The following is a 19,342-nucleotide window of genomic DNA, read 5'->3' on the forward strand; positions in this document are numbered from 1 at the left end:
GAGAAAATGTGTGGACTGCTGTGTGGACTAGTTTCTTGTCATAAACTGTAAGTCCTTAAGCACTCCTATCTATAATAATAAAAGCGTAATATGCTAATTAGACCGGACAGCTGAACAACCTTCTGGCCATCATTCCGAATGAAGCCGCGATGGCGGGGGCCGAGGCAGAGGCGGTTAGGGGTGATCAGGCAGGCAGGTGAGCAGAGTGGTTAGGGGCAATCAGGCAGACATTAGAATGGTTAGGGGTGATCAGGCAGGCAAAAGAGTGGTTGGGGTGATCAGGCAGGCAGAGTGGTTAGGGGTGATCAGGCAGGCAGGAGAGTGGTTCGGGGCGATCAGGCAGGCAGGCAGAGTAGTTAGGGGCGATCAGGCAGGAAGGCAGAGTGGTTGGGGTGATCAGGCAGGCAGGAGAGTGGTTAGGGGTGATCAGGCAGGCAGGCAAAGTGGTTAGGGGTGATCAGGCAGGCAGGAGAGTGGTTAGGGGCGATCAGGCAGGCAGGCAGAGTGGTTAGGGGTGATCAGGCAGGCAGGCAGAGTGGTTGGGGTGATCAGGCAGGCAGGAGAGTGGTTAGGGGTGATCAGGCAGGCAGGCAGAGTGGTTGGGGTGATCAGGCAGGCAGGAGAGTGGTTAGGGGTGATCAGGCAGGCAGGCAGGCGAGCAGTTAAGAGCCAGCAGTCCTGGATTGTGAGAGGGATGTCCAACTTTTCATGCACCGGGCCTCTAGTAACATATAGTTACCAACCTCTGGCCATCATGGTGAAGGATGCAGCTAGTGCTTGGTGCTAGAACGCACCGTGGGTCTTCTTCAGGGAAGTGGCAGGGGTGCCTGTGAGGAGGCAGCGTGTGATCTGAGAACAGAAGGACGGGAAGGAGCATGGGATGACTGCAGGGAACGTACTCTTGGACTACTGCTCTTCGTTTGTGAGGGGCTAAAAGACAGCGTGGGCTGAGATGGAGGGCAACCATGGCAGGAGGGGCTCGGATCGGGGGCAGCGAGCTGGGCTCCTTTCGTTCTAAATCCGAGCCACCGAAGGGCTCTAAGTAGAGGCACGTGGAGGGAGCGGGTCCCACAGCCTGTCCCATTGGAAAGGGGGTGAGGAGCAGTGAGCGGCGCGGCCGGAAGATCGCCGTGGTCCGGGAGAGATGGCCAGGCCCCGGCAGGATGAGGGGGGCAAGGAAGCCAGGAGGCGTCTCCCTGGCATCTCCTCCACGCCCTCCTGTCGGGCCTCAGGTAGCCCTGGCGCCTGCTCACGCTGACCCAGCGCCTGGGTGCTGTTAGCCTTTTCCAGGGGCCTCATCAGCAGCCCCCTGGAGAGCCTGCAAACAGGGCCTGGCCGGCTGCTCCCTCCCCTGGGAAGGCGCCGAAATCCACTTGTAGACGAGCCCCCCACCCCCACCCCAAGGATCATGTCATTTTTAAAGGAAAAATCCACCCAGGAGAGGTCTTAGCTCAACCTATTCTCCGGGACTGACACCGAATGGGACAGAGGTTTTGAGCCTAAACCTTAGGCAGGTTGCTCTCTCCATATCCTCCCCCCTCCATTCAACAACGCTGGTGCCCGGCCAGGTGCTGGGAAGTCAGGTGAGCAAGCTGCGCATTCTGCCCCCCGGAAGTCTGAGATCCGGCGGGTCCCTCTGGCTCCTGTTCGTCTGTAGAAATAAAATGGCTGATGCCCAGTTGGCTAGGCTCGTTTCTGTATCTTCCATCATCACAGGGAAGGTGTCCGGCGTTCCCAGCCTCCTGTCTGACCCCATCCTGTGTGTCCTTTCTGGGCGTGGCTGTTGCCTGGGGACTATCCTCCGACCTGGGCCGTGGTGGAGGTCAGGGGTGCACCTGGTATGTCGCCAGCGTGCCCCAGGACAGGCCTTCACTCACACCGGTGCCTGGAGTTCGCGACCAACGCTGAGCAGTGTGACGTTCCTGCCCCCGGACACACCCTCAGACCACTGGGTCCCAGGGCTCTCCTCCCGACTCCACCACCATCAGCCCCCGCTCGCCGAGCCCGGTCTCTGCCTGGGCCAGAACCGGGCAGCAGTGACTGTCGGCGTGAATTGGCACGGCCCGAGAACACGCAGACGCCGCCGCCAAGGCCACGCCAGGCCTTGTTATTGCGGCTCTAACACGAATTCTTTCTAGAAGGGTCTTGCTCGAGAGGCCAGAAACCTGTTCGGTTTTCTGATGCGGGGAAAAGAGGGACAGGAGATCAAAGGACAGAAAGAACGGGGAAAGCGTGAACAGACACGGAAGGCCTACTGTGTGCCGGGACGCCGAGCGCCTGCGAGCTGGTGGGCCGTTGCACAGACGGGCCTTGGGGGCTGGGAGGGCCTTGGGTGTTCAACAGGCTGGAAGGCTGGAAGCCAATCAGACTTGTCTCCAAAATGTCTCCTCTTTACTCCGGGCCCCAGGTGAGCCCAGGGCTGGAGTGAAGGTTGGGGAATTTGGGGCGTGGCCTGCATACCCCTTTCTGCGGCCCAGTTCCCTTCATCCAGACAACACTTAGTGAGCTCACATGTGCCGGAACCCGATGGGCCCGAGGCCCCAAGATGCACTCCCTGTCCTCACAGAGCTCCCAGCCAGCAGGGACACACACACACACACACACACACACATACACGCGCACACACACACAGTCACACACACACACTCGCACACAGTCACACACACACCCACACTCACACACACACACACACACACAGTCACACACACTCTCACACACACAGTCACACACACACAGTCACACACACACACGCACACAACACTCACACACACACGCACACACTCACACACACACACTCACACACACACAGTCACACACACACTCGCACACAGTCACACACACACCCACACTCACACTCACACACACATGCACACACATACACATGCACACACAGTCACACACATGCACACACAGTCACACACACATACACACATACACACATGCACACACAGTCGCACACACGCACACACACATACACACATGCACACACAGTCACACACACACACACACAGTCACACGCACACACACATACACACATGCACACACAGTCACACACATGCACACACACACACACACACACACACACACACACACACGGGAGGCGGAGAGCCACAGGACGAGGACGAGGCTGGAGGTTGAGGGAACAGGCGCTCCGGGGAACGAGGCCGCCTTCCCTTCCAGGCACATCCCAGCTCTGACGATTCTTCCCTCGGGAGGTTCTCTCTGACTCTAGGCCGCCAGCTCCCCCATCCAAGGGCGTGGACGTGGCAAAAATGCCCTTCTGCGGCGGGGCGGGCGCGGGGGCGTTGCGGGGGGGCGGGCGCGGGGGGCTGCTTGTGTTACGGGCCCTGAAAGAGCACCAGCCCGGCCCACATGCCCGGCCTCCGGGCTGCACACGCCCCCGTGGCCACCTTCAGTCCCCGAGCCCAACGCCACCGGCATTTGTTTCCCAGGGAGCACGGAGCGAAGGCTATTCTGGGGCTCGTTTCTGATCATCCGTCATCACAGGGAAGGTGTCCGTGGTCTGTTTAAAAAGGAAGAAAAGAGAGAGGGAGGGAGGGAGAGAGGGAGAGAAGGAGAGAGGGAGGGAGGGAGAGAGGGAGAGGGAGGGAGGGAGGAAGGGAGGGAGAGAGGGAGAGGGAGAAGGAGAGAGGTAGAGAGAGGGAGGGAGGGAGACAGAGAGGGAGGGAGAGGGAGGGAGGGAGAGAGGAAGAGAGAGGGAGGGAGGGAGACAGAGAGGGAGAGAGGGAGGAGGGAGGGGAAGAACCGGTGTGTTCCTCCTCCATTGCTGTGTAGCGAATCCCCATGCACTTAGCACCTGAGAGCCAGCCGCTCCTCACCTCACAGTGGGCGGTCCGGAGGAGGCCGTGGGTGGCAGGAGGTCTCAGAAGGCGGCGGTCCAGGTGATGGCCAGGGCGGGGTCTGCCCTGGGCCTCTGCCGTGCCCACCCAGGTCGCTGGCCTTGGGTCCCCGCTGGCTGTGGGTGCAGCCCCCTCAGCTCCGAGGCCACCACACTCCCGCCACGTGGCCCCCCACCTCTCGGCGGCAGTGGTCTCTGTGGGGGGGGGGTTGTTACAACAATGGAGGAGGGGGCACGCCTGCCATTTCCTGGTGGGTAGGTGCCCCCTCCCAAGGCCCAGGGCATCCCAACAGCAAAGGTTCCCCCCAGACATTCCCGTAAGCAAATCAGAGGCAAGGGCCCTGCAGGCACCAAGCCCAGGCGGTGGGTCCGCGCCATGGGCGCTTGCACCAACCGAGGCCGTTGGCCACATCAGGCGGCTCAAACCCATGCGTGCAGACAGCCCAGCCTCGCTCCCACCCTGCACTTGCCGGCCCCCCCCCCCCCATCTCCCGTCGTAACCCCCACATCAGGCAGCCCCCAGGCCCCTCCCGGCCACGCCCTCAGATGTGCTCTTCCCTCCATCCTTGCCCCCCAAACAACGTAAAGTAACAGGAGCCCCGCCGTGCTGTCCTGCGCGCTGTGCCCACAGCAGCCGGGGACCCGGGACGCTCTGCGGGGGGCTGCTCTCACTGCCCTCGTGAAGGGGGATAAGCTCAGGTACATCCTGCGGGAGGTGGCGCTGGGACTGGAGCCCAGGTGGCCTGGCCCCCGAGGCCCGTGTCTGAGCAGCCACCCCACAGCCCAGAAACCACGGGTGGGGGGGGTCCCCGCAGAGCACGTGGCCATGGGGGAGGGGTCTTAAGAGGGGGGGGTCGGGAGGCTGGAGGCTGGAGCCTCACCTCCTTCCTGAGGCCCAGGCGCACTCCACGCCACGCACAGGCAGGTGCGTGGACTCTGTGGGTCCGGGAGTCGCCGTGCACGCGTGGCGGCCACCCAGAAGGCTGGTCGGCCACTTCTCCCCACACGGACCCCGGCCCGGCGTGGACTCGTGATTGGCCGGCGCGCAATGCGATTCTCTCATCGCTGATGCTTCTCTCTCTCCCTCTCCCTTCCTCTCTGGCATCAATAAAAATGAAAATAAAAAGCAAACTCAGCAGCAGAGCCGGTGCTGACCCGCCTAGGCGAGCCGTGTTCTTCCCGCTGCGGCCTCCGCTCGCTCAGGGGGGGCCTCGGGTGGTGGGAAGCAGTGTCCCCCCCCCACCCCCCCACCCCCCGCTCGGAACCCCGGCTCCGTATCTCATTAGCTCCGTGACTTTGGACACGTTGTTATTATTAGTCACCACAAGTTAGATTCCTGCCCCAGTCTTCCCATCTGTGGAATGGGGTACTGCTGTGGCACTCCCGCCGGGGCTGCTGTGGGAATTACAGGTTTATTGCAGGCAGGCGTGCTTTTGGTAGGGGCCGACACACAGCAGAAGCTCTTTGTCAAAAATATATTTTTTTATGGATGTCAGAGAGGAAAGAAGAGGGAGAGGGAGATAGAAACATCATGATGAGAGAGAATCGTGGGTCAGCTGCCTCCTGCACGCCCCACACTGGGGATCGAGTCCACAACCCGGGCCTGTGGCCTTGACCAGAATCGAACCCAGGAGCCTTCAGTCCACGGGCCGGCGCTCTACCCACTGAGCCACACCGGCTCTCGTTGTTATCGTTACTAAGCCAGGCATGACTCCCCTGTGCTGCCAACCCCCAGGGCTGTCCTAACCTGACCTCAGGGGGTATGGCTGGTTCTCGGCACCCTGGCCCTGCCGCCGTGTGGCTGGGGGGCACTCACCACCACCCTCCCTCAGGTGGGCTGAACAGGCCGGTGATGCCGGACCTGGTGAGAACCTGCTGCGAGGCAGCCAGCTCAGGAGGGCGGGGCTGCGGGTGGGGAGCGAGGGGCGCTCAGGGTCTCCTCCTTGCCTTTGCCTTTTCTCCTTCCTCCCTTCCTCGAGTTCCTGAAACCCTGAGGTTAGGAAAAGCCCAAACGCAGGGTAGAGGGTGACGTAGCCTGCACCCCCCGCGTCCCCCTCCCCCCATTTCTGCTGAGGTTTTCTGGGCTCTCCCACAGCCCAGAAAGCCTTCCTTAGCGGGTGGGGGGTGGGGTGGGGGTGGGGAGGTGTGTTTAGGAGAACACAGGGTAATCCCCACCCAGGGAAGAGGCGAGGGGAGAAACCCGAGATGCTGGGGAGGCGTCCCCCCTCCCCGCTGGACGGGGGGCCAGCTGCCTGTGCAGCGGACCATCTCATTCCGCTCAGCGGCAATCAGGGGGATTCACTGAGCGGCGGGGGGCGGGGGGCGGGGGGCGCGCAAAACCAACCCACAGCCCCCCGCCCCAGGCCCTCGGTGAGGTGTCACGCCCCCTCCTGACAAACAAAAAAAGGGGACCAGCGAGTTGGCGGGGGGCGGGGTGGGGGGCACCGAGTCCCCATTGCTGGGGGAGGTGAAGCTGCACAGCCCTCTCTGGGGTGCGCCCCGTCCTCGCGCCCATAAGCGGTCCAGCGTGTGGCCGTCTGCTCTCGCCGTTTTTATTGGGGGTCCTTGCCGGAGGCCACGTGGCGAGGAAACAGGCTGGGGCACAATGGGCACAGTGGCCGGCTGGCTCCTGGCTAATCACTCCCAACACCTGGAGGGACCCCTCGAAGGAAACAAGAAACAAAATCCCTGCGATTAGGGTTGCAGGCTTCTGGGGGTCTCAGCTAATCTCTTTCAGGTGGAGGGCCCGTGGGGGAGCCGGCTGCCTCCGACCCCAAGCTGACCCAGAGCCGGGAGTCTGGGGCCTGGGGCCTGGGGCCTGGGGGCCTGGAGCCTGGGGGACTGGGGGGCTGGGGGCCTGGGGCCTGAGGGCCTGGGGGCTGGGGGGCTGGGGGGCTGGGGGCCTGGGGCCTGGGGCCTGGGGGGCTGGGGGCCTGGGGGGCTGGGGGCCTGGGGGGCTGGGGCCTGGGGCCTGGGGGGCTGGGGCCTGGGGCCTGGGGGCCTGAGGGCCTGAGGGGCTGGGGGCCTGGGGGCCTGGGGGGCTGGGGGCCTGGGGCCTGGGGGGCTGGGGCCTGGGGCCTGGGGGCCTGGGGGGCTGGGGGCCTGGGGGGCTTGGGGCCTGGGGCCTGGGGGGCTGGGGGCCTGGGGGCCGGGCACCAGCGGCTGGAGAGCGCGTCCAGCCGTGAGGTTTGCAGGCTGACCTGAACGTCTGTGGCGACAGGTGCCCTGTAAGTGCCTGGGGACCGTCGGGACAAGCCACGGTGTGTGCAGGGACCCCATAAAGGGGCTCAGCTCTGTAACAGACCACCCCTACCCATGGACGTCCCCCTCCCCACTCAGCCCAGCCCCGAAGCAGGCCAGGAGGCAGAACCGTGCGCAGCTTCCCGAACAAAAGAAGCAAACACATAATCCTTTAAAATCAAGGATTTTTGGTTAAAAAAAAAATTTTTTTTATTGATTTGAGAGAGAGGAACATCAATTTGTTCTAACACTTCTTGATGCATTCATTAGTAGATTCCTGACCGGGGATCGAACCCGCAACCTTGGCCTATCGGGACGACGCTCTAACCACTGAGCTCCCTGGCCCGGGCAAGGCCTCGGTTTTGCTCAATACGAAAGGAATACATGTTTATGGTGAAAAATTAAGATAATAAACAGATCAGAAAGAGAGGGGGAAATGGAAGCACCAAGGCCCACGCCCCAGAAACAATCAGGTTCATAATTGGGGTTAATGATTGCTGTAGCAGTACATCCTGGACACGTATAAATGTCCTGTGAGTATTTCCCCCAAACAGAATCAGGCCATATGCTCCATCTTACCCTAGCGTATGACCTTGCTCGTGTGCCGCAGCATCTTTCTGTGGCGTTAACCGCTCTCCCGCACCGTCCACACGGCCAGAGCCTCACACTGTGCATCTGCCTGGCAGCTTCCCGGAGCCCCCGCCCCCACGTCCGGGATTACTCTGCTGCATCTTGAATCTTGAAAACGTCGTGACCCTGCGCCTGGGGCGCTGCTTGGAAACAGACAACAAAATAATGAAGAGCATCAATGAGCGTATTGCGGACCCCACCCGTCCAGGACATCCTTGGAGGAGGGAGGATGCTTGCGGGGAGGGGACTGTGATCCGGCCCACCCCCTACCCAGCTATCATCAGCAATTTAGCACGTGGAGAGGGAAGTATTTTGGCCAAGGTCACAGGACAAGGACGTGCCTGAGGCAGGACCCCGACCCCCGAGGGCACCGGGAGGGATCCGGGCAGTTTGCCTCGGTCCCGGGCGAGCCGGAGGAAGCCTGTGGAGGGCACATCTTTATTTATCATTTTAACCCATGAAGACTTTTGTTCTCCGAACAACTGAGGGCCCAGCCGCCTCTCGTGTTTGGAATGTTGGTTCTCAGCATGGCTCAGCCTCGCCCGCAGGGAGACGAGGCCCAAAGGAATGCTGACCACTGAACGCCGAGTCACCGCTGCGGCAGCCGGGGCACCGGGGACCTTCTGAGGGCCGCCTCGTGGGCAGGGCCAGTGCCATCAAGCCTGGAGGGCGAGCCCAACCCGGGAAATGCCCGCGGAGAGGAGCCCGTGCCCGCGGCTGCCTGGGCTCGGAGCCGGTCGCTCTGTGCCCATCATCCTGAATTCATCCCGCGGGGCCAGGCCGTAGGCCGAGGGGGTCCCCGCGGATGGGGGAGAGGCCCCGGGAGGGGGAAGCTCTGAGGGGGGGGGAGGAGCGCTCTCCACTTCCCAGGGTCCCAGTTCTGAACCCGCATCCTGGCTTCAGAAATGGCACCCCCCCGTTTCCTCACGGAGCCCAGATTGCCGAGCTGGCCTACCTGAGGGCGCAGCGCAGGCGTGTGTGGGCCGGGACCCAGAGCCCGTTCTCAGGGCCCGACGCCATGCCATGTGCAACCATGTGCCGCCTACCTCCTGCGGCCTAGACCCACCGCTCCACCCCACCCAGCACCCAGTTCGGTACCATCATCGCCACACACACACACACGCACACACACGCACACACACCTACTCACCAGCACACACAGCTACTCACAGCACACACTCACCTACAAGCATATGTGCACACACACCTACTCACAGCACACACACACACACACACACACGCACACATACCTACTCACCAGCACACACAGCTACTCACAGCACACAAACACCTACAAGCATATGTGCACATACACCTACTCAGCACACACACACACACCTACAAGCATATATGTACACACACCTACTCACAGCACACACACACACACCTACAAGCATATGTGCACACACACACACCTACAAGCATATGTGCACACACACCTACTCACCAGCGCACACACACACACAAGTGCAAGCCATATACAAAGGACCCAGGCACGGAGCACACGGAATTTCTGCTGAGAACGCAGTGTGATGGCCACATGCAGAGGAGATGCTGGGCGAGCCGCTCCCACGCTGCCAGTTGCTCATGTGTGCGATGGAGCGGCTGGCAGCACACCCGCAGACGGGGGGGGGGGTGGGGGGGGGTGGGGGGGGGAGGTCTGGCACAGTGCACGGCCGCACTAAGTGCCCGAGAAGCGTCAGCCCACGGGGTGCTGTCCGCCGGCTCAGCCCGCGGGCACAGGCCTTCCAGAATGCGCCGTGACTGCTTTTCCTCGGAATCACGTTCACGGGGACGAAGTGACGGCGTTTCCTCGGAGCCTCGCGCCTTCGGGGGCAGAGAACACTCGGGGGCCCGGGGGCCGTTCGGGCAGCGTTCACCTGACTTTGCGGGGGGGCGGGGCGGGGGGGGGCACAGCGCGCTGCCTCCCGCCCTCCGCGTCACGCCCCCCTCAGCTCGCACGCTCGCACGGCGATTTCACCGTTTGCCGACCCGAGAACAGGCCTTGCATTGTTTCATCCTCGGCCCAGTTCACTTCTACATTTTTGCCGCTAAATTGAATCTGCTGCCCGTAATCTAATTTACATTTGAAGGCGCACACAACGCCAACAGGACCAAACGCCAGTAAAATTCCTAGTGAAACCCATAAATGGCTCGGTGCTTGTGTTTATGGAAATCTTAGCCTGCTCCTGCCCCCGCAGCCCCAAGCCCCGTCCTAATCACGGCCATATGACAGCGAGGCACTCCGGGCGCCCCGGCCACGGGGCCTGCGGTGGGGACCCCGCACTCTGCCCCGTCCAGTGGAGGGGGGCGGGCAGCCAGCGTCAGGTGCACACACCTGCAGCGTCGGGCAGCTCTGCCTGCCCCCAACCTGACACTTCTCGGTGTGTCCTCCACTCAGGCCCAGGGCGTTCGGGCTGGAGGGGCCACCTTCCCATTTTACAGAGGTGGAGACTGAGGCATCTGCGGGCCACACAGGGAGGCCGAGACAGGGGACTGACCTGGCTGATACCTCATGCCACGTCACAGCTTCCTGTTGGAGGCCAGAGCGAGAACCAGGACTCGGAGGGGGCTGATGGGCCTCCTTCTTGGGCCGGAGGGAGGGGGCTCCGAAGGGCTGGTGAGGACCATGAGACGAGGGAGAGGCCTGTGCCAGGAAGCCACGGGGACCAGGCAGGACCCGCGTCTTCAGGCTCGTGACTCAGGGACGGCACAAGGGAGGGGTGCAGAGGTGGCCGGTCGGGGAAGAACAGGAGCCACACGTGGGTGGGCGGCGAAACACCGGAGGCGGCTACACGCCAGGGGCCTCCTGTCCAGGGGGCGTCCTGCCTGAACCCGCTCCTTTCTGCTCACCTCACGGCTCCTTCCGGCCCAGGCCGCCTGCGCCCGGGTCTCCGAGGGGCCCTCTGCTCAGGGGCAGTACCACCTGCTGCTGAGGGCAACACGGGCAGCGACACCCGGGAGCCTAGGGATGCAGAGCCCCGGCCTCGCCCCTGCCCCACCCAGCAGGACACGCGTCTCAGCAAGGCCCGGCCCGCCTGCTTGCTGCTTGCTGCCCCTTCGTGTCTGTCTCCCTTCCTTGGACGGCAGGCTCCTGAGGCCGGGGCCCGGGGCCCTGTCTGTCCTGTTCCCTGACGTACTAGTCAGTCTGGCGCTTGGCACGGTACGCGGCACACTCGCGGCCTGAGGCTCCGCAGCAGGTGGTCAGTTCGGTGCGATGAGAAGCTTGTCTGTCTGTCTGCCTCAGCTCAGCCCCGGGAGGGGGAGGCACTGGTCTGGTGGCGTCTCCGCCTGCGTGGCTCTGGGCACCTCATCTATCAAATGGGGTGATGGTAACAGTTTGTGCCTCAACAGAGCTGTGGGGGGCGGGGGGCCTCAATGACGATGATGATGATGAGAGAGAGAGAGAGAGAGGAGAGAGAGAGAGAGAGAGAGAGCGCTAGCCCGTGGCAGTGGGTATATAAGCACCATTATCAGTATTTCCAGTCCAGTTTTCTACACCTGCCCGGTCACAGAGGTCACAGGCCATGGGTTGGCTCTATTTCGGTGCCCACCTCGTTCCTGGCATTCATTGCTTCTCTTTCCTCGTTGCCCAGGCATTACAGGGATATAATATGCATGCAGAGGACTGGACACAGCCCCCCCCCCCTTCCCAACCCGCTCTCCCTTCCGTGGTGCCAGACTCTTCATCAGCTAATCCACCATCCAATGTTTATTGAGCGTCTACGATGGGCCCGGTGTCACTCCAGGTGCTAGGCGTGCGTCAATGAACAAAGCAGACAGGATCCCTGTCCCCCACCCTGACCGCCGCCCCCCACCCCCAGCCTCAGGAACCTCACAGTCCAATAAAGGGCGACAGACACGGAGGAACTGAGACAAACACGCAAGATGATTCCACGTGGGTTCCGGGTTGTGTGTCTCCATTCTCACCTAGTACTTGTCAGATGCATTTTTTGTTTTGTTTTGTGACTCCTCACCCGAGGATGTTTTTCCACTGATTTTGAGGGAGAGTGGAAGAGAGAGGGAGGGACAGAGAGAAACATCGATGTGAGAGAAACACCGTGACTGGTTGCCCCCTGCACGCGCCCTGACCAGGGAGGGGCCTGCAAACAAGGTACATGCCCTTGACCGGAATCGAACCCAGGACCCTTCGGTCCACAGGCCGACGCTCTCTCCACTGAGCCAGGCCGGCTGGGGCCGTCAGGTGCATTTTGTTGTTGTCACGAAGCCATCCCCTCACCAGCCTTTTGAACGTCTTCAGAACACGTCACGGGCCAGCGCGATGCCGCGTACAGCATTCCTGGCTTCCGTCGCCATCTGTTGCCAGGGTGGCTGGCTGGCGGCGGGGGCTCCCCCGCTCCTGCGTGTGGGCCCTGGCGAAGCGGCGTCAGCGCATCCGCCTCTCCGTCCCGCGGCTGTGGAGGCGGGTGGGTGTGTGCTCAAGCCTGGCTCCCGGCTCCAAGCAGGAGACCAGCCTCCCCCTCCCCCGTGTCTGCCCCGGGGCCTGGGACGGGGCTTTCTCTCCCTCCCCCTTGACGGACTGGAGCCGGGAGGATGGGTTTGGGCAGCGCCTCCCCACCGTGGCTCCTGTACACGGCAGAGCCGAGGACACCGCCTGGGGCCGGGGAGAGCGACCTGGGAAGAGCCAGGAGCTCCCAGCTGCCCCCACTCCCACGGGCCTCACTGGGCTGGTTCCTCGGCTTCCGGGGGGCACAGGTCACCCTGACCTCACGGGAAGGCGTGAGGCTCCTGGCTGTCAGACGGGACCCGGTACCACGAACGAGTGCCTGGCAGGGCAGCTCTCAGCGACACTCAGGAGGTGGGTACCCTGCCCAGCCCCGCGCCCCTCGTGGGGGAGAGTCCCGAGTTCGAATCTCACCGCTCCCAGGCCCCCGGCGGCGGCCAGCTCCACCTGCGCCCGGACAGGCTGCCCCCACTTCCCTGCGGAGTTTCCGGGGACCCCTCCCAGATCTGCGGCCTGCGCTGCATGCCGGCTGCGGGGTCTGCGTCCCCGGGAAGGAACTGGGCTTCCCTCCGAAGCAGCTGGAGGGCGGGTGCAGGGGGGCGGGGGGCATGTCTGCGCCCAGGGCCCAGGCCGCGTGGCGCTCAGCAGCGCTCCTGTTTGGCGTTGAAGCACGTGCTGTGCTCCCCGCGCCTGTTCTCCGAAGGGACGCACGGAAGGAGGCCAAGCCCCGCCTGCGGGCAAGTGTCCGTCATTAACCGCCCCCGGGGAACCATGTGCAGCACCGTCAGCAGCTGGTGACGCACACCGTGCTCCTCCCCGCCAAGGCCACGCGGCCGTCCGCTCTCGAGGCACGCGAGCCGAGCTTGCTGGGAACCCCCTGGCCACAGCCCCGGAGGCTGCGGGGGGAGAGGGAGGGCGCTGCCAAAGACACGTGTGGCTGGGCGTGTTCGCGGATGTCGGGGAGACAGAAGCGAAACGGGGGCCACGTCTTCGGTGGCTCAGACAGTGGTTTTCAAAGGCTGGGGAGCAGCGCCTCAGCTTGGCTGGTCGTCGGTGATGCGACACGTTTACTCTGCACGCCTTCTGAGGTCTAACCAATGGCCACAGGGAATGCGTTCAGCCCTCTGTGGTGTCCAGGCCCCCACCAGGCCTGCGGTCGAGCTGCCCATGTGGGGCCACCCAATGAGCAGCTGGGGACAGAGCCACGGCGGCCCGTCACTGTCTAGGGATGCCCACTGCCCCGACGTGGCGGACGTACACACGCCCAGGACTTAGGTGACAGTGAAAAATCCAGTGGCAGCATCAGGAGTGATGAGGTTTTTTTACCTTTGCTTCTATTTTCCTAAATTTTTATTGATTGATTGATTTGAGAGAGAAACATTGATGATGTTGTTCCACTTGTTGATGCAGTCACTGGTGGATTCTTGTATGTGCCCTGAGCAGGAATCAAGCTCACCTCCTTGGCGTATGGGGACAACACTCTAACCAGCTGAGCCACCGGCCAGGCCAGCGTTGCTTTCTTTCTTTTCTTTCTTCTTCTTCTTCTTCTTCTTCTTCTTCTTCTTCTTCTTCTTCTTCTTCTTCTTCTTCTTCTTTTTTTTTTAAAAAAATGGTGCAAAGCAGAATTTCAAGCCTTTTAATATTATTTTATTGATTTGAGAGAGGAAGGGAGAGGGAGAGATAGAAATATCAATGATGAGAGAGAATTATTGATTAGCTGCCTCCTACATGCCGCCGACTGGGATACAGCCTGCAACAGGGAATCGACCCCATGACCTCCTGGTTCGTGGGTCGACATTCAACCACGGAGCCACGCAGGCTGGGCAGCTTTGCCTTCTTAAAAATTAATAAACTTTATTTTTTTAGAGCGGTTCCCTAAACCAGTGGTCGGCAAACCGCGGCTCGCGAGCCACATGTGGCTCTTTGGCCCCTTGAGTGTGGCTCTTCCACAAAATACCACGTGCGGGTGCGCACGTACAGTGCGATTGAAACTTCGTGGCCCATGCGCAGACGTCGGTTTTCGGCCTGGGCGAGTCTATTTTGAAGAAGTGGCGTTAGAACACTCAAGGGGCCGAAGAGCCGCATGTGGCTTGCGAGCCGCGGTTTGCCGACCACTGCCCTAAACTCCCTGCCCCCCTCACACACGCTTGGCCTTGTCTACCATGGGATGTGGGTTGGGACACATGTATGATGACATGCCTTCACCATGATAGTGTCATACAGAGTAGGTCCACTGTCACCTTTGCTTTTCACGAAGGTATTTAATTGTAAGTTTACGTAACTCAACGTTCAATGATGTCTCTGCTTAATGACCTGCCGGTAGGATTCCTGGGATTTTAACCGTTGGCTCTCGGGGCCAGTGCGTGCAGATCCCTGGCCGTGGGCCTCACCGGAGGCCCCGAACGTCCTCCCGGCAAAGGCAGGCTTACCTGGGCGCCCTGAGCGCAGGAGACCGTTCGGAACTGGGCTTCGGGGCAGGCAGGGCCGGGCGCCTGCCCCTGTCCGCCAGGCCTCCGAGCCATCGGGTGGAGCCGCCTGGATTGGCGCCCCGCACGGGCAGCCGGCCAGGGGGCCGGGCGCGGGGACAGCTTCTGCCGGCCTCTCATCGCCCCGGCGCCGCTGTTGGGGGAGCGTCGTGTGCTGTGGGGGCGGCCCCGAGAAGTTTGCCATAAACTCAGAAACAACTTTAAGTTGAGGAAGAGTCACTTACTTGGGTGGCCGCTGCCCGCAGGGTCTCCGTCACAGGCGGCGCGGGCAGGGCTGTGCCCCTCCGCACGCTGCCTCAGTGAGCCCTCGGGCCCCCGCGTGCTCTGAGGTCCCCCTCCCGGTGCAGGGCTGGGACTCAAGCCGAGCGATGGTGCGTGTGGGGGGCTCTCCCAGGACAGGGCGGCCCCACCCGAGCACCCACTCACACTCACTCACACTCTGCCCTAAGCACGTGCAAACCTCGTAACCAAGGGCGAGCCAACCACTTCCAGGAGAGGAAACGGAGGCCTCGGAGGGGAAGCCACAGGATTTGAACTCAGGCAGCTGAGCTCGGGGTCAGCGCTAGAGGACGCCCCTCAGACAGCGTGCGTGCGGGGAGATGGGGAGAGTGAGTGCAGGCCGGATGGCACACACACGCGTGCACGCCCTCACACACGGACACACCCACAATCCTGCACACCTGTGCGCACGCATGACCATGTATTATGTATGTGTGCAGTCACACCGCACATGACCATACATATATGCACACACATGCTTTATCTCTACCCTGTTTTCCCTAAAATGAATAGAGAGTTCTTGGTAAACTGTCCAACTAACAGCACACAAGCCACGTTTTCAAAACCCTTGTCCTCGTCAAGAGGGTGAAATGGAAGTTGCCAGCTTAGCTCCTAACACCCTATGTCAGCACGGAGGTGCATGTGTGTGCATGTGTGTGCGTGCATGTGCGTGCGTACATGTGTGCACGTGTGTGTGCACACGTGTGCGTGGGGGGAGGGAGGCAGGAAATAAAGAAACTGGGGCCCCAAAAGCGTCAGCAAAATGCACAGGGTCACCCAGTCAGTTTCGGGGGTGCTAGGGTTTGTCTGCACCTACCTGCTGTCTCGAGGTGCCATGGGAATTCCTAGCATCGCTTGGGAAGATCCAAGAATCAAGGCTACAGAATATTCGTCCTGGCCCTTCGTCTCCTCGCACGGTGTGACCTCCCCACCCGGGGGCAGCGCTGGCGGTCACTTCCAGGAGGCCTCACAGGACAGCCACCTCCGGGTCCCCAGCCACAGGCGACCCTTGTCAACGTAAAAAGATTGCTGTGCACGCGCTAGAGCTGGGTGACTGTGACCCCTCTGTCTGCCGCCCCCCTTCCTGTGCCCTTCGCGGGGTTTCCTGCTCCTGCCAGCAAGGGCACTTCCCCCAGAGGAGCCCGGCGACGTGAGAACAAGGTGGGCAGCTCGGCAGGGGCTGCCGTGGGACCAGGGGCCTGGGTTCAGCTCCCGGCCTCCCACTTGCCAGCTGTGAAGAGGGCAGGAAGTAATGGCTCACGGGAGGGACGCTGACAAGCATGAAGCGCGGGGCTGGGAGGGGCAGGTGCCTGGTGAGTGGGGAGAAACAGGAGCGGGGGGCCGGGGGGAGCATCCTGGGGGGGAAAGGTGTAGGCGGGATCGTTGTGCAAAAGGGCCCTTCCTCCGACCTCAGAGAAGCGGGGTCAGCTGCCGGGGACAGAACCGCAGGGAGACCTCTTGGGCCACCGGTCCCGAGGCTGCAGGGAGGGCAACAGGGCAGGGCACGGCCAGTTGCTGGGCATCCTCACCCAAATCACACAGCCTCTCTGAGCCTCAGTGTCCTCTTCCTTGAAAGGGAGGTGATTGCATCTACCTCTGAGCTACCATGATGTCTGGACTGTGGAAATGTCCGGGCACAGAGCAGATGCTCAATGACAGCAGTTCTCAGAGGGCCTGTGGCTGGGGCATTGGGGAGGGTCCCTGTGGCTGGGGCATTGGGGAGGGTCCCTGTGGCTGGGGCATTGGGGAGGGTCCCTGTGGCTGGGGCATTTGGGAGGGTCCCTGTGGCTGGGGCATTTGGGAGGGTCCCTGTGGCTGGGGCATTGGGGAGGCCCTGTGGCTGGGGCATTTGGGAGGGTCCCTGTGGCTGGGGCATTGGGGAGGGTCCCTGTGGCTGGGGCATTGGGGAGGGTCCCTGTGGCTGGGGCATTGGGGAGGGTCCCTGTGGCTGGGGCATTGGGGAGGGTCCCTGTGGCTGGGGCATTGGGGAGGGTCCCTGTGGCTGGGGCATTTGGGAGGGTCCCTGTGGCTGGGACATTTGGGAGGCCCTGTGGCTGGGGCATTGGGGAGGGTCCCTGTGGCTGGGGCATTTGGGAGGGTCCCTGTGGCTGGGGCATTTGGGAGGGTCCCTGTGGCTGGGACATTTGGGAGGCCCTGTGGCTGGGGCATTGGGGAGGGTCCCTGTGGCTGGGGCATTTGGGGAGGGTCCCTGTGGCTGGGGCATTGGGGAGGGTCCCTGTGGCTGGGGCCTTGGGGAGGGTCCCTGTGGCTGGGGCATTGGGAGGGTCCCTGTGGCTGGGGCATTGGGGAGGGTCCCTGTGGCTGGGGCATTGGGGAGGGTCCCTGTGGCTGGGGCCTTGGGGAGGGTCCCTGTGGCTGGGGCATTGGGAGGGTCCCTGTGGCTGGGGCATTGGGGAGGGTCCCTGTGGCTGGGGCATTGGGGAGGGTCCCTGTGGCTGGGGCATTGGGAGGGTCCCTGTGGCTGGGGCATTGGGGAGGGTCCCTGTGGCTGGGGCATTGGGAGGGTCCCTGTGGCTGGGGCATTGGGGAGGGTCCCTGTGGCTGGGGCATTGGGAGGGTCCCTGTGGCTGGGGCATTGGGGAGGGTCCCTGTGGCTGGGGCATTGGGGAGGGTCCCTGTGGCTGGGGCATTGGAGAGGGTCCCTGTGGCTGGGGCATTGGGGAGGGTCCCTGTGGCTGGGGCATTTGGGGAGGGTCCCTGTGGCTGGGGCATTGGGGAGGGTCCCTGTGGCTGGGGCATTGGGGAGGGTCCCTGTGGCTGGGGCATTTGGGAGGGTCCCTGTGGCTGGGGCATTGGGGAGGGTCCCTGTGGCTGGGGCATTGGGGAGGGTCCCTGTGGCTGGGGCATTTGGGAGGCCCCTGTCACTGTGCATTTCGCCTCACTGAGGCCAGGAAGCCCTGGGTGAGGGCTCAGGACACTCAGGCCGCCTGCAGCGGGAACCTCCCAGCACCCCCTTCGCTTACCTCTCTGAAAATTAAATTAAAACGTAACAGTGGTGCCATTGTGGCTTACACATCGCCGGCCTTGCCAACGCGCAGTCCTTAATATCCACCGCTGACAGGATGGAATTAGCTGCACTTTTTGTTTGGGTTTTATTTCTTGCTCTGACTTCCATCCCCCCACGGGGTGTAAGCTGGTGTTTAATCCCATCCCGAGCGCCCGGGCCACTCTTACGCGGACGGGCCGGGCGGAGGCCTGGCCCGGGCGGCGGCGAGGCGGGCGGTGAGCGGAGCTGCGCCCCGAGTTGGCCAACACGGGCCGGCAGGCGGACAGGCGCTGCGGAATTATCGCTAAGCCTCCGGGTCATTATCCTCATTAGAGGAAACCGGAGCCCGCGGCGGGGGCTCCGAGCCCCACTCAGAGGCGCGGGAAGAAGAGCGAGTGTAATTTAATAATCCTGGAAACAAGTCCGCATTCTTTCTTGTCTCTGGCCCAAAGGAGAGGTAATTCCCGGCGTAGCCGGAGGAGCGGAACCGAGGGCTCAGAGACAGGCCCGGCCGGCGAATGGGAGACGTGGTGGGGTCTGGAGGCTCAGGCGGCCTCCCCTTCCTCCGCAGCCCATCGCGGCCTCTGCCAGCCCTTTGGAACCTTCCGGAACCTTCCAGAACCTTCACGCGCATAGAGAAAGGAGCCCTCTCTCCGGGCCAGAGCAGCCCTGCACCCGACATGGCGTGGCCCCCTCAGCGTGCCCCTATGTAGGGGGCTGCCCTGCCCCCCTCCCACGTGGCTGTCTGCCCAGGGTGCCCAACCTTTGGTCTCCAACCAAAGCCTCCCTGGGCAGGCGAGCCCCTGACCTCTGACCCCTGCCATCCCCGACCTCCTCTCCCACGCCACCGTCTACACCGCACCAGACCCTCGGGGGGCCCCAGGCTGCCTCATGCCAACCCACCCGTCAGCCCTGACTCTCCCCATCCAGGCCGGGGTCCCTCTCCGCACACAGGGGCCTGCCCAGCACAGGGATCCCCTGGGGGACAGACACAGAGCCATGCCTTTCCGCCTGAGAAGCACCCCTCCTCTCCCACCCGCTGCGTTCTCCCACAGCCCCGTGACGGGGTAGGGGGAGGGGGGAGGTGCAGATGCGGGGTGCGGCTTTCCCAGGCAGGGCTGCGGACCATGGCGGGGCTCTGACCCAGGGCTTCGGACCCTGAGTCCAGGCACCCTTCTTGCAACCTCCAAGGTTAGAATGGGTGGAAGTGTGTCCCCCGAACTCTTACGATGAAGCCCTAGCCCAGCACCTCTGAATGTGAAGTATTTGGGGACGGGGGTTTGGAGAGGTGATGGGGTTAAGTGAGGTCGGCAGGGTGGGCCCTGACCTAATACGACTGGTGTCCCCGTAAGGAGAGGAGAGTCGGACACAGACAC

The sequence above is a fragment of the Cnephaeus nilssonii genome (assembly GCF_951640355.1).
Source record: "Cnephaeus nilssonii genome assembly, chromosome: 4".
In the NCBI taxonomy this organism is placed as follows: domain Eukaryota; kingdom Metazoa; phylum Chordata; class Mammalia; order Chiroptera; family Vespertilionidae; genus Cnephaeus; species Cnephaeus nilssonii.